This window comes from Elephantulus edwardii, unplaced genomic scaffold, assembly GCF_000299155.1.
Source record: "Elephantulus edwardii isolate Elephantulus edwardi_28Jun2011 unplaced genomic scaffold, EleEdw1.0 scaffold00246, whole genome shotgun sequence".
NCBI classification, from domain to species: domain Eukaryota; kingdom Metazoa; phylum Chordata; class Mammalia; order Macroscelidea; family Macroscelididae; genus Elephantulus; species Elephantulus edwardii.
Genome location: NW_006399996.1, coordinates 2,247,034 through 2,261,694, shown reverse-complemented (window position 1 = coordinate 2,261,694; position 14,661 = coordinate 2,247,034). Strand labels below are relative to the sequence as shown.

General features: G+C 40.6%; 2 pseudogenes; both read right to left on the bottom strand.

Moving 5' to 3' along the window:
* Positions 1–623: 623 nt before the first annotated feature.
* LOC102855582 lies at positions 624–5,384 on the bottom strand (annotated as a pseudogene).
* A 1,463-nt stretch (positions 5,385–6,847) lies between these two features.
* LOC102855172 overlaps positions 6,848–14,661 on the bottom strand; it is a 40,219-nt pseudogene continuing 32,405 nt past the window's right edge.

The window sequence follows — 14,661 nt, the reverse complement described above, 5'->3', positions numbered from 1 at the left end:
TATGCTGAATGAAATATTTCAGTCACAAAAGGACAAATACTGCATAGTGCCACAGCTGTGAAACAGGACTGACATTGGGGTTGGGGGGAGACTGAGAAAGATGGGTTAAATAATGTATACTGCATTGAAACAGATGAGGGAGAAAATGGTTTAAAAGGAATATGTGATTAGGTATTATTGTCATGACAGGAGTCCAGAATGAAGGCAGCATACTGGAGTGGACTTGGGGGAGGGATTGTATAACAGTGAAAAAATTTTTCTTTTACTTTTCAAAGAGAAGAGCAAATTGGGCAGAGGAAGGAATGGGCAAGGAGAAAAGTACAACAATGAATGAATGGAAATCCTGTCTCTGTAAACTTTCGTTAAAATTAATAATTTTTTTTTGTAGGACAAAGGGCTCTTTATTCAGACAATAGGATAAGGCACAGCAAAGCGAGGCCAGACTCTTTCCACAACAGGAGCCTCAGGCCACCAGCAAAGCCCCTGGGCTTCTGTCAGGCAGACTCTTCTTGGCTCAAGAGAAACATTTTTTCAGAGTGAGAAATCAGGCCGCTCGCTCCAGCATCAACAGGTGGCAGCGGCCTTTGGTCAGCCCTCCTGGAAGTGGATGATGAGAGTGTCCATCAGCTCCTGCTTCTCAGCCTGCAGGCTTCCTTGAGCACAGGCACAGTGAACTTCCCCAGTGTGCCCTTGCGGTTATAGGCCTTCAGCTCCTCCTCAGAGACCTCCACCTTCGGCCTTTTACTCTCAGAACCTCTTGGTAGTTTCCCCCTCGGGATTATAATTTGGTGGGTATACTAGCTCCTTAAACTCCTCCACGGGAACCCAATCTCTTATCAATTGCTTCAGTCTTGGGCATTGTCAGATCCACTCCTTGTTCAAGTCCAAGGTCAAGGCCTCCAGGTTCTTGAAGCGCTGCTGGAGAACCGGGTTCTCAGAGCTGTCACTCCTGTATTTGAAGCAGAGCTTCTGAACAATAATCTTCATCTTGTCCACCTGCTCCTGGTTTGCCATGACTTTGTCAGAGCCAGCTGACCATCCAGAGACAGTAAATTGTGTGAGAAGAGATCTTTCTCCTGTGGAGAAGCTAGTGGATTAAAACCCTGTGTCTTTGGATTGACAGTGTAACTCCTTACCACCAAGCGCAAGAGTTCCCTTAATAAAGATGTTATGTTATGTTATTATGCACTGTCCAGTTGGATCTGACCCAAAACTGACACGCCAGCAAGTTTCCAGAGGCAGTAAATTGCAGGAGAGGAGACCCTACTCATCTCTCTCCTCTAACGCAGCTGATAGATTCTAATTGCTTACCTTAGGCTTGGTAGCTCAGCTACTTATCAACAGACTACCAGAGCTCCCTTAATAAAGACTATTGCTATGTACCATGGAATCACCTATGACTCACAGCTCTGAAGGCTGTCCTATCCTGAGCCTGTCTCATTGTCTCACTTAAACACTTGAACTCTCATTTAAAACATTTAACCCTATTACCCCAGTCACTGTGTCAATCCATCTCATCTGGGGTTTTCCTCTCCTGCATTGTCCCTCCACCCTTCCAAGTTGATGTCCTTCTCCAAGGACTGGTCCCTCCTGGCCATATGCCCAAAGTATGTGAGACATATTAGGACTGCAGAGGCCTCTCTTTCCTCTCCCAGAAAGGCTACTGAGAGAATCCAACAACAGGAAACAGCAGTCCTGCTTTTTCTTTCTGTGAAACTACCCTAGCCTCATTTTCCCAGGAATAGTTATCTGAGACCCCAGCCCACTTCCCTATCTTGAAGGAAACCTCTGTAAGCATCCCCTTCCCCAGTTCCCAAGTAAGAAAGTATAAAATCCCTCTCTAACTCTTAGTGGAGGCTGGTCTTCTGCTTGAGGGCCAGTCTGGCAGTTTCTCCTTAATAAACTATCTTTCTTTGCCTGCACTAGGTTCTGTCTTTCCTCGGCAACCTTACAAGATGGAGCTTCAAAAGCCTAGCCTTCAAAGATAAACTTGGTTTCAACCTAAGATAGACCTGTTTGTTTTCTTGGTGGTCTGTGATATGTTCAAGACTCTTCTCCAACACCACAACTCAGAGATATCAATTCTTCTTCTTTCATCCTCAGTCATCCAGCTATCTGATGCATAGTAAGTAATTGCGAAGACCATGGCCTGGATCAGGTGCACCTTAGTCTCTAGACTAACCTCATTGCTTCTCAGTACTCTGGAGAGGTCCCTGACAGCAGATTTCCCCAGTGCAATTTGTCTTTTGATTTCCTGACTGCTAGTACCAAGCTCAGTTCGGCACTTCCTCAAAAAGCTGAACATAGAAATTCCATATAATCCAGATATTCCACTACTTAGAATATTCCCTGAGAAAATGAGAACTGAGGCTCAAACAGACACTTGTACACGAATGTTCATAGCAGCATTATTCACCATCACAAGAACATGGAAATAGCCCAAATGTCCAACCACAAATGAATGGATTGAGAAATTATGGTACTTTCACACAATGAAATACTATGCAGTATGCAGGAGCAGTGATTTTGTAAATTATTACCTAACTTGGGAGAGACTGAAGAGCATTATGCTGAGTGAACTAACTCAATTCCACAAGGACAAATACTGTATAAAATCTTTATTGTAGAGTGAGTATGAGGATCCAAGTAGGGGAGGGTGGAAGCAGAGGGATGTGGATGTGTGTGAGGAGGGAGGTTGTACAATTTGATGTGTGGGGGTGAGGGAAATTGGAAGAATCTAGTGTGAAAAACAATGTATTTAAATTTTGTAAATAAGTAGAGTAATAATAATAAAGAAATGCCAAGCTCGTTCGACCCTTTTGATGTCCCTGATAAGCACTAAAACAGTAGTAATGAAGGAAATTATGAGAAAAGACATAAACAAAATGAATTTAGAAAAGCAGATGGAACAAAGAAATCAGCATCAGCACAAAATTTTTTTAAAAAAGAATGCAGCAAAATGACAATAATAAAATTACATGGATAATAATACTAAAATAATAATAATAAAACTATAAGGACTGCAGCCTCCAATATGGATTGAGGCTCAATGTCAAGAAGACAAAGATTCTCACCACTGGACCAATTGGCAGCATCAGGATGGATGGTGAAGAGATTGAAATTGTACACAGCTTTAGTTTGCTTGGTTCCACAGTCAACAGTCTTGGCACCAGCAGCCAGGAAATTAAAAGACTCATTGCCATGGGAAAGTCTGCTGTTAGGGACCTCTCCAAAGTACTGAAGAGCAATGGTGTCTATCTGGAGACTAAGGTGCGTCTGATACAGGCCATGGTCTTTGCAATCAGTTGTTATGCATCAGAGAGTTGGACAATGACCAAGGAGGATAGAAGGAGAATTGATGCCTTTGAGCTGTGGTGCTGGAGAAGAGTATTGAGAATACCATGGACTGCTAGGAAAACAAACAGATTTGTCCTGGTAAGGGTTAAACTGGGTGGCTCCTTGGAGGCAAGGATTTTGAGGCTTCGACTAACACACTTTGGACATGTTGTGAGGAGAGACCAGTCCTTGGAGAAGGACATCATGCTTGGGAGGGTGGAGGGACAGTGCAGGAGAGGAAGGCCCTCTATGAGGTGGATTGATTCAGTGACTGGGATAATCGGGATGGGAGTGTCAGAGACAGTGCGATTGGCACAGGACAGAGGAGAGTTTAGGGCTGTTGTACATAGGGTCGCTATGAGTCGCAAGCGACTCGACGGCACATAACAACAACAACAACATATGGATATGGGACAGGCACAACACAAAAGAGGAAGACCAGGATAAGCAGGGTTGACAGAGTAGCTGGGATAATAGGGCTAGGTGTGTCAGACAGTGAGATTGGTTCAGTATAGGACAGGGTTCAGAGCTATTGTGCATAGGGCTGCTATGAATTGCAAGTGACTCAACAGTACTTAAGAACATTTATAATGACATTGGATGTGAATCGATTAAATACAGCAGTCATGAGAAGAAGAGTAGCAGAATGGATAAGGAAACATAACCTAAATACTGCATAAGACTATTGTTGTAAAAATAGAAGGATAACTAGTAATATGTGCATAAATGTCCAAAATGGAAAAGGGAGAGGAAAAGGGGGAGAAAAAGGGGGAAAGTGGAAATCACTAGGACAGCAGTGGCAACAGGGTGGGAGAATGAAAGAATAAGAAATATTCAGTGGGGACTTGAAAAAGTGTAATAATAGACACAGTCATTTATGATATAAAAGATAATGTATGTTATATGAAACAATGTAAGTAAAAGATTATATAAAACAGTGTATATGAATGAAACACAATGTAAATGAATTATTGTATGAAAATCCACAAACTTTTTTTTTCTGTAATTTTTTAATTGAGATTTAAATGTTTTTTTCTTTTATTTTGTGTGTGTGTGTTGTCAAATTGGATTAGACTGCCCCTCCTTCTCCAGCATAGCATCTGGTGGATTCAAACCACGTACCTCTTCTTGCCACTAGGCCACCAGAGCTCCCTGTTTAATTGAGGTTTTAAGGAAAGTTTATAGAGAACTTGGATTGTTCCATTCATTCATTGTTGCACATTTTCCTCCCTGCCCCTCCTCCCCGCAGTTTGCTTTTTTCTTTGGAAAAAACCCCCTACTTCATTGTTATACAGGCATCATACCCTCACCCCAGTCTACTTTACTAAGCAGCTCTTATCATGCCAACAATACTTAATCATAAATTCCTTTTATACAGTTCTCTCCATAAAGTGTTTCATTCAATGCCATGTATATTATTTATCCCCTCTTTTCTTAGTTTCTCCCTAACCCCCAAGTCAATCCTGTTTTATTATAACAGTGGCATTATGAAGTATTTGTCTTTTTGTGACTGAGATATTTCACTCAGTATAATGTCCTCCATGGCCACTAATTTTGTATCTTTCTTAAGTTCTTTATTTTTCAGTGCTGCATAATATTCCATTGTGTGAATATACCACAGCTTCTCTATCCATTCTTTTGTTAACGGGCACTTGAGTTGTTTCCAAATCTTTGCTATTGTGAACAAAGCAGCATAAATATGGGTGTGCATAACAAAATATTTTTTAAAAAACCTCAAGCACAACCCATCTATAAACTGCCTACAGGAGACACATCTTATATACAGACACATTGAAAAAATATATATCATAGGATAACAATCAAAAAAGAGCAAGTGTAGCTCTACTAATTTCTGACTAAATAGACTTCAAGGCAAGAACTAGCATAAGAGATAAAGAAAGGAATTATATAGTGATTAAAGGGTCAATTGAACAAGAAGATATAATAAATGTTTGTGCACTCAAAGACATTTAAAAGATACGTAAATCAAACATTAATAGATTTAAAGAAAGATACAGACAACTCCATGACAATAATTTACGTGCCATGGAGTCGACTGCAAATCATAGTGACCTATGAACAACACATCTGAATCTGGCCCTGTCCTGTGTCATCCTCGCTGTCTCCAATATACTGAGCCCATTGTTACAATGTTACACTGTGTCAATCCTCTTTTTAAGGACCTTTTTTTCCTACGCTGACCTTTCCGAGTATGATGTCCTTCTCTAAGGTCTTGACCCTCCTTACTTACCCAAAGTTTCACTGTCTTTGTCTCCAAAGAGGCCCCTGTTTTCACTTTCTCCAGGACAGATCTATTGATTTCTTGGCATTCTATGGGATATTCAGTAATCTGCACCAACACCACAGCCCAAAGACATTAATTCCTCTTCTGTCATCCTTAGTCATTGTCTGACTTTCATATGCATAGCAAGTAATCAGAAAGACCAGGGCTTGGATCAGGTGCACCTTAATATTTAAACAGATGCTCTTGGATTTTAGGACTTTAGAGAGGACTCTGGACAACAGATTTTCCCGATGCCACAAGTCTTTTAATTTCTGGGCTAGTGGTACCAAAAGTCATTGTAGATCCAAGTAAGATGAAATCCTTGACAACTTCAATTTTTATTTTTTTTAAAGCCACTTAAACTCAGCAGTGGGGGATTGCATACCAACTTTAGTTGCACTGATGCTGATAGTTTCTGATAACCCACTACCATTGGATCAACTGACAACTTCCATCTTTTCTCTGTCTTTCTTAATGCTGCCTATTGGCCCAGTGGTGAGTATTTTTATTTTCTTGACGTTGAGATTTAGTCCATATTGAAGGCTGCAGTCTGATTCTCTGCAGCAAGCACTTCAAATCCTCCATAGTTTCAATAAGCAAGGTTGTATAATTTGCATAATGTAGGTTGTTGATGAGTCTTCCTCTGAGTTTGATGCCACATTGAAGGATCCCTGAAGGGTTTAGTGACAACAGAGGTCTGCTGGACTAGGACATGTTCCAGGAATGCCTGAGACCCTTGGAAAGGAGGGACCTTCAGGAGGTCCAGGTTGAAAACAGTCTAGATCTAGTTCTAAAAGCTATTCCTGTCAGCAGTCTTCTGAGTCTCTGACCCCTAAAGGGTTAAGTACACCAAGGAGTTCTTGCTAACAAGACCGCCTGGGATGGAGGTGGGGGGGCGGTGGTGTAAACAGCTTCCCCTGGATCTTTTTTACTTACTCATTTGCTTTCTTAAGATAAAGAGAAAGAACACAGATCCTTGAGTAGTCAAAGATAATTTACTTCTGTACCCTGAAAAAAGTGTACATGACTTCTTTATGTAGTCTATGCTTCTGTAATAAGAGAGGACAGCTCTATTTTGCAATTTGCCTAATAAAGTCCTTGGCCCTTCGCCTTTTTAGGGGGGGTGGGGAAAGCGGGCAGATAAAGGCTTGTTTTTTTTTTAAGGATTGATCTATATAACTAACTGCCCAACTGCCAAGGCCACTATGTACGGACAGGAGAGGAGCTTTATTTTTTGGTCTCTTCCTCTTTAGACAGTCTTGATTTCTTCTTTCTTGGCCTGGAGCTGCTCCTCATGGCGTTTGTATGCCTCCTTGGTCTTAGATCTCCGGGCCTCAGCCTGGTCATCCAGGAGCTTCTTCTTGTGGGCTTTATCTGCCTTCAGCTTGTGGATGTGTTCCATGAGAATTCGCTTGTTCTTGGACACATTCCCCTTTATTTTCAGGTATAGGCTGTGATACATGTGGCGATCAACCTTTTTAGACTATCGGTATCTTCTGAGCAGCCGGTGCAAAATCCTCATCCGCCTCATCCTGGTCACCTTCTCGGGCATTCGCGAATTCGCAGTACCCTTTCGCTTACCTATGCCCACATGCCTGCCCTTCCTGCAGGCTAAGGTATATTTTCAGCATCGGCCGAGAATGGACAGTCACAGGCTTGCAGATGATCAGGCCATCTTTGATCAGTTTCCGGATTTGTTGCTGAAAGTTGGCATTGGCAATTTCATTGGTCTCGCTGGGGTCCATCCAGACTTTCTCCTTGCCACAGCGGAGGACACTAGAGGCGAGCCTCTTCTGAAGCCTGAGACGTCATGGCTGCAGCTGCAGTGCCAAAAGGAAAGGTGCTCTGGTGGCCTAGTGCAAGAAGCTGCGCTGCAATCCTTAAGGCCTGTGGTTCGAATCCACCAGATGCTCCACTGGATAAGGAGGCGCAATCTCCTCCTGTGCCAGTCGAATCCTATTTGGCGGTACACAAAGAAACAAAACAAAAGGCCCTTCTCCTTTTATCATCTCTCATGACCTTCTGTAATCCGCCATCACAGAACACCCGTGAACTACATCACATTCTTCTTCATAAAGTCCAAGTTCTAGTATGATTTACTCAACATACAATCTGAAGAGATATGGAGAAAGGATACAGCCTTAATGCACATCTTTCTTAATTTTAAAACTGTGGAACAGACTATCATTTATTCATATCCAAGTTCAAAGTGAGGCTGAAGAAAAATGAAAACAAGACCAAAAGCACCAAAATTGACCTTGAGTCTATCCCACTTGAATTTCAAAACCATCTTAAGGGTAGGTATGAGAAAAATAAAAACAAAAGGGAAAAAGACTAGGTTTGTGGCATTGAACATTAGTAATTGAAGCCCAGATGAGGTGTGAGATGACATAAAGGGCATTATTCACAAAGGAAGCAAAAGCTTATTACAAAAACAGAGGAGAAAGAAAAGATCAAACCACATGTCTGAAGAGACTCTGAAAATTGTACTGGAGCCATCAGAATGCCAAAAAAAGGAAATGCCAAAATGAAAGAACAGAACGGACAGAAGATTTCAAAAGGCAGCTCCAGAAGATTAAGTATTATAATTGGTATATGGGGGCAACTCCCAGCTACATATTCTAGTTACTAAACGTCAAGAAAGGTCATTTATCCCAGAATACTGCATAAGGGGAAGGGCGGGAAGGGTGAGAGAATCTGATTGGCTGGTGGTAGACTAGCTAATCCTGAAACACTGAGGTTACCGTTTATAGAAAACTTTATAGAAGTTACACAACTGAAGTTTCATCTACATCAAGGTACTAAAAAAGAGGGCATTCATACAGTTTGCTTTCTGGTTTCTTAGATAAAAGAGGCCTTTTGACATGTGTAGCAACCTTATGTTTTCATTTTATCAGACACCAGAATACTCAGGATATTCCTTTCACTCAGAAAGGGGGAAACACACAGCAGGTGTTACAAAGTGGAGATAGAATCAAGGAAGCCATTTGGTTCAGATGGGTAGGGCATGAACTTGTAAATCAAGCAGTCCATAAACTTAGGGGCTGCTTTGCTTTTAAGATGTAAATATTGGCATTCCTTTTGAACCTGTCTTGTGAAGCAAAGGAAAAGGATAGAATCAGGAAGACACTCAGCATAAGGAAAGGAAGATTTGAGTTAACATCAATTTCATCATTATCATCATCAAACAGCATTTATTGAGTGTCTGCATGCACTGAGCCTCATAGAACCCTACTCTGTTTAAAGAACTTAGGAAGGAAAACAAAATCCTAACACAGTGACTGGGGTAATGGGAGTAGGTGTGTCAGAAACAATAAGATTGGCACAGGATAGAGCAGGGTTTAGGGCTGTTGTACATAGGGTCACGACTCGACAGCACATAACAACAACAACGTAAACACAGCTCAAGTAAAAGGAATTTATATCAGTTCCTTGTGCTGAAAATTAGAGAAACTGTTAGGTTGTTCAAAGAAAAACTACTGTGTATAAAATGTGCATGTTTTATCATTCTGGTAAACAAATGTTCTGAAAAAAAAACCTCCTCACATCCAAAACAAAGTAAAAAGATATTAATGTTACACGTGCATAATAAAAGAGTTTTGCAGTAAAGGTGGGGAAACTCAGAATTGTCAACATAGAGGTTTCTGCAAATTGGTTATTGGCTATAGGATTTAAGAATCAGCCATTTCCGGTGGGCTCATGCATGGCTGCTTTGCATAAAAGCATAACAAAATGTGCAAATAGCTGGAGTTAGAAAATGAAAAGGGAAGAACTCTTTCAGTATTTCTTAAGCTGAAAGAACTGAAGAACAAATTCAAGCCTCAAGTCGCAATATTGAAGAATGCTATGGGCAAAATCTTGAATGATCCAGGAAGCATCAAAGAAGATAGAAGGGGCATGGGGGAAATAAAACAAGAAGATGGAAGGAATACACAGATTCAATGTTCCAAAAAGAATTGACTGACACAGAATCTTATCAGGAATTAGCGTAAACCAAGAACCAATGGTGACAAAGGAAGAAGTTGAAGCTGTTCTGAAGGCATGGGCAAAAAATAAGGCCCTAGGAATTGATGAATTGCTTATTTTGACACGTTTCAGCTAACAGATACAGCCCTCGATGTGCCAACCAGGCTGGGCCAGGATATCTGGAAGATAGCTGCTGGGCCAACTGACTGGATGAGATCCATGTTTATATTTATTGTAAGAAATAGAATTCAGTAGTCTATCTCCAGGGTAAAAGGAACATGGTCTTGGGGAGGAAGTCACAAGTTGACTCAAAGGAGACATAAAAGCATTGATGGACATGACAACCCTCAGAAAGTCCATCTAGCGTATTTAGCTACATTTTTCAGGTCATATGAACGGAACGTCAACGCAGACCAGGTTCAGCTTCTCTTCAAAGTCAGCTTCTAAAGATGCCTGAAACTAAGAAGCAGACTCTTCTTTGCCTGTGGAGAGAGGCTACTTCTGCCTGTTGACCAAGCCAACTCCAAACTAATACCTAGCCCTCTAAGCCAGAACCTCAAACACAAACCATAATAGCACTCCTCCCTTTGTTACTGAAGGCAAGGGGTTCTTTCCGTAGTCAGTTGCCAATAAGACGAATGGACTGCAATATCCATAAATGCACTTTATTCACAGATCTAGGAGACAGTGAGTCACCTCTAAGACGGCCTCCCAATCTGGGAATGATCATGGCCTTATATACTAGGATGAAACTCCAGCTCATTTAACAATGCACTTTTGTTAGTAAAAAAGGGTAATTTCTACATCTGAAAAGGAGAGTCCCCATCTATGTATTAGTAATTCAGGAAGGCCCCAGTTCTCTTCCTGGTAAACAGGCAGATTACGATATAGTTTACATACGACTGGAGAACTAGTTTCACTAGCATCTAGGATAGATGTACTATTTCCTCTTCTGGTAAACAGACAGATCAAGCAACTCTACATGACTAAAGACAGAAAACAGAAAATTAGGAGACTAAGCAACTAGTTTTGCAGGCTGAAGAAAAAGAACTATAGTTTTATAACTGATACCAATATAGAGAATTCTGAACTTATTAATACCACCCTATCAATGTTGTTGTTGTTGTTGTTAAGTGCTGTCGAGTCACAGGCGACTCATAGCGACCCTATGAAGGTGAGTCCTCGACGCTTGGGTGTCTCTCATCCTCTCTCCAGGTTCATAGGGTTTCCCGAGGCAAGTTATTATGGAAGTGGATGCCACTCCTCCTTCCAAGCTTGTTTAAATCGGGGAGCTCCACCCCACTCTCTGTCCACATTGGGTAGCAACCATTAACACATTTGACACATCAGTGTCACAGTGTTCAGCCTCACAGCAATCACAAGTGACCGCGGTACGGCAACTTGTACACCAGGGCTATACGGCCTAGAGAAATGTTTTTTGTTCAGACCCTATCAATAGAAGTGACAAAACTTGGGCAACATTAGGGAAGATTGTTCACCTCCTAGTTATTCAGCCATGAGGAACCAGGGAAGGGATATATTCATTAGGGGATAAAGAGTTTGTGGTAGGCTGTGAAGGCATCCCAGTTCTGTCCTCTGATTGGAGTTTTAATGCCTAATTTTTCCAAGTAGTTTAATAAAGGCTCACTTTCACTAATCTGAGTTTGGATAAGATTTCTCAAGCATTTGTGGGATTAACGCTCGGGGCAATTTACTGGTGACCTCAGTCAGGAGATCAGGAGACATACTACACTGGGAAAGCTTGCAGTCAGGGACCTCTCCAAATTTTTGAAGCTCGATGATATAAGCTTGAGGACTAAGATGAGTCTGATTTAGGCCTTGGTCTTTTCAGTCATTTGCTATGCATCTGAAAGCTGGACAATGAATAAAGATGACAGAAGTAGAATTGATGCCTTTGCACTGTGGTGTTGGAGAATGTCCTATGGACTACCAAGAGAACAAACAAATAGGTCTTAGAGAAGCTGCAGCCAGAGTTCTCCTTAGAGGCAAAGAAGATGAAGCTTTGCCTCACATACTTAGAGCATATAGCCAGGAGAGGTTATCCTTAGAGAAGTTTATCATGCTTGGAAAGGTGAAGGGACAGTGAAAGAGAGGAAGACTCTCAACCAGGTGGATCGATACAGTGACTACAGCAATGAGCTTGAGTGTGTCAGAGACTGTGAGGATGGCACAGGATAGAACAGGGTTTAGATCCGTTGCCTATAAGGTCTCTATGAGTCCTACTCAAATCGATGGAACTTAATAACAACAACTACTCCAGCTCTCCTCTCTCCAGAGATCCACCAAGAAAAGATCCTAGCTAGAGGTTTATATCAACTCATCGGTTACCAAGAGAAACCCAGACAGGGTACAGGGTATCAACAACATTTCTCACACTATTCCTAAGAAAGATAATCTAACAAAATGTGGAAACTATTGAACAATAGCATTAATATCACATGCAAGTAAAATCTTACTGAAGATTATTTTAAAATGGCTAGAATAGTTTACCAATAGAACTACCAGAAATCTAAGGCAGATTTAGAAGAGGTCATGGCTCCAAGAATATCGCTGCTGATATCAGAAGGATCTTAGCTAAAGCAGAGAATACTGGAAATTATCATTTGATCTGTGTTCATTGATTATACAAAGGAATATGTGTGGATCACAACAAATTATGTCTAATAATAATAGGTTATTTCAGTACACTACTTTTCATGAAGGGCAGAAAAACTAGAAAGAAACTCAATAAAAACACAGAAGAACAAATAATGCAATTAAACAGCTTGATCTCATAGGTATGTATACAGCATTCTACACAACATGAGCAAAATATACAATCTTCTTCAGCTCATATGGAACATTCCCCAAAATAGACCATATGTTAGGTCATAAAGCAAGCCTCGATAAATTAAAAACCATTACTCTACATCTTTCTCAGATCACAATGTTAGAAAATTATAAATCAACAACAGGATAATTATGGGGAGGAGGGAGATAAAGTATATGAAAACTAAATAACACCCTGCTGGGTAATAAAAAATGTATAGTAGCAAATAAGAATGAAAATACAACATACCAATATTTTGGGACATAGCAAAAGCAGTACTTAGAGGTCAATTTATAGCAATAACGCACACATCAAAAAAGAAAAAAGAATCAAAATTAATACCTTAATCCAAAAACCTCTGAGTATTAAAAAAAGAACAAGAAAAGCCTACAGTCTGTTGTTGTTGTTAGGTGTCATCGAGTTGCGTATGATGACTGGTGGCTGCCCTGTGAACAATAGATCTGAACTCTGGCCCATCCTGTGTCATCCTTATCATCTCTGACACATTTGAGTCTATTGCTGTAATCACTGTGTCAATCCATCTTGTTGAGGGTCTTCTTTTCTTTCACTGACCCTCCACTTTCTATGCATGATGTCCTTTTCTAACTTCTCCTAAAAATATGCCCAAAATGTGAGATGAAATTTTACCATCCTTGCCTTCAAAGAGCTCTCTGGTTGCACTTTTTCCAAACATATTTTTTTGTTCTTTTGGGAGTCCATAGGATCTTCAGCACTCTTCTCTAACAGCACAACCCAAAGGAATCAATTCTTCTGTTACTGTTTTTCACTGTCCAGCTCTCAGATGCATGAAAAGTAATTGAAAAGGCCATGGCCTGAATCCGATGCCCTTAATCTTTAACCTGACATCATTGTTCCTCAGAAATTTCGGCAGGTCCTTGACAGTGGACTTTCCCACTGTTCCCAAGACAGTGATCTCCTGACTGGTGGTACCAAGGGTACCAATTGTAGGTCCAAGTAAGATGAAATAGTTGAAAATTTCAATTCTTTACAACAATGAACGAAGGAAAAATTCAACCTTTCTGTGAATTTTCATTGAAATCACAATAAAAATGAAAGAAATTAACATTTATCTATCATGATGTTTGATATCCAGTGGTGAGGATCACATAATCAGATGATCTGTTATGCTAGACATGAAAAATAAAGGAAGAATGGTGTTGGATTCATAATGAAAATACAATTCGAAGATTCATTGTAAAGTGCATTGTGAGTGATAGGATACTATCTATATGCATTCAAAGAAGACCAGTTAATATGACTATTATTCACATATGTGCACCAGCAACTAAAGCAAAGCAGAGAAGAATGAGGATTTCTACTAACTTTTGTAGTCTGAAATTGACCAGACCATTAATGCAATCAAGATGCATTAAAAATTACTGGTGGCTGCATCACAAAAGTTGGAAACACTGAAGAAAGAATAGTAGTCTGAAAGTACAGACTTGACGACAGAAATGAGGCTGGACATCAAATGACTGAATTTTGTATGCTCAATTATTTGCTCATTACAAATATATTTTTTTAAAAAAACAAACAAGCAAAGAAAACCACCAAAAAATTGTTTTTATGCATGGACTTCACCTGATGAACTGCACAGAAATCAGATTGACTACATCTGTCAAGGAAATCGTTGGAGAAGCTCAATATCAGCAGTTAAAACCAAGCCAGATGCTGACTGTGGAACAGACCATCAATTACCCATGTGCAAGTTCAAATTGAAGCTGAAGAAAATGAAAACAAGTCCACAAGAATCAAAGTTTTACCTTGAGTTTATCCCACTTGAATTTAAAAATCATCACCCAAACAGCTTTGAGGCATGGAACATTAACAATCAAAGACAGGGTGAGTTATGGGATGACATCAAAGATACCCATGGAAAGAGCAAAATATCATTACAGAAGTTGTTGTTGTTATGTGCCTTCGAGTCGCTTGTGACTCATACCGACCCTATGTACAACAGCTGTAAACTCTGCTCTGTCCTGTGCCAATCTCATTGTCTCCGACATACTCATCCCGATTACCCCAGTCACCAAATCAATACACCTCCCAGAAGGCCTTCCCCTCCTGCGCTGTCCTTCCACCCTCCCAAGCATGATGTCCTTCTCCAAGGACCGGTCGCTCCTTACAACATGACCAAAGTATGTGAGACAAAGCCTCAGAATCCTTGCCTCCAAGGAGCAGCCTGGTTTAACCCTCTTTAGGATGAATCTGTTTGTTTTCTTAG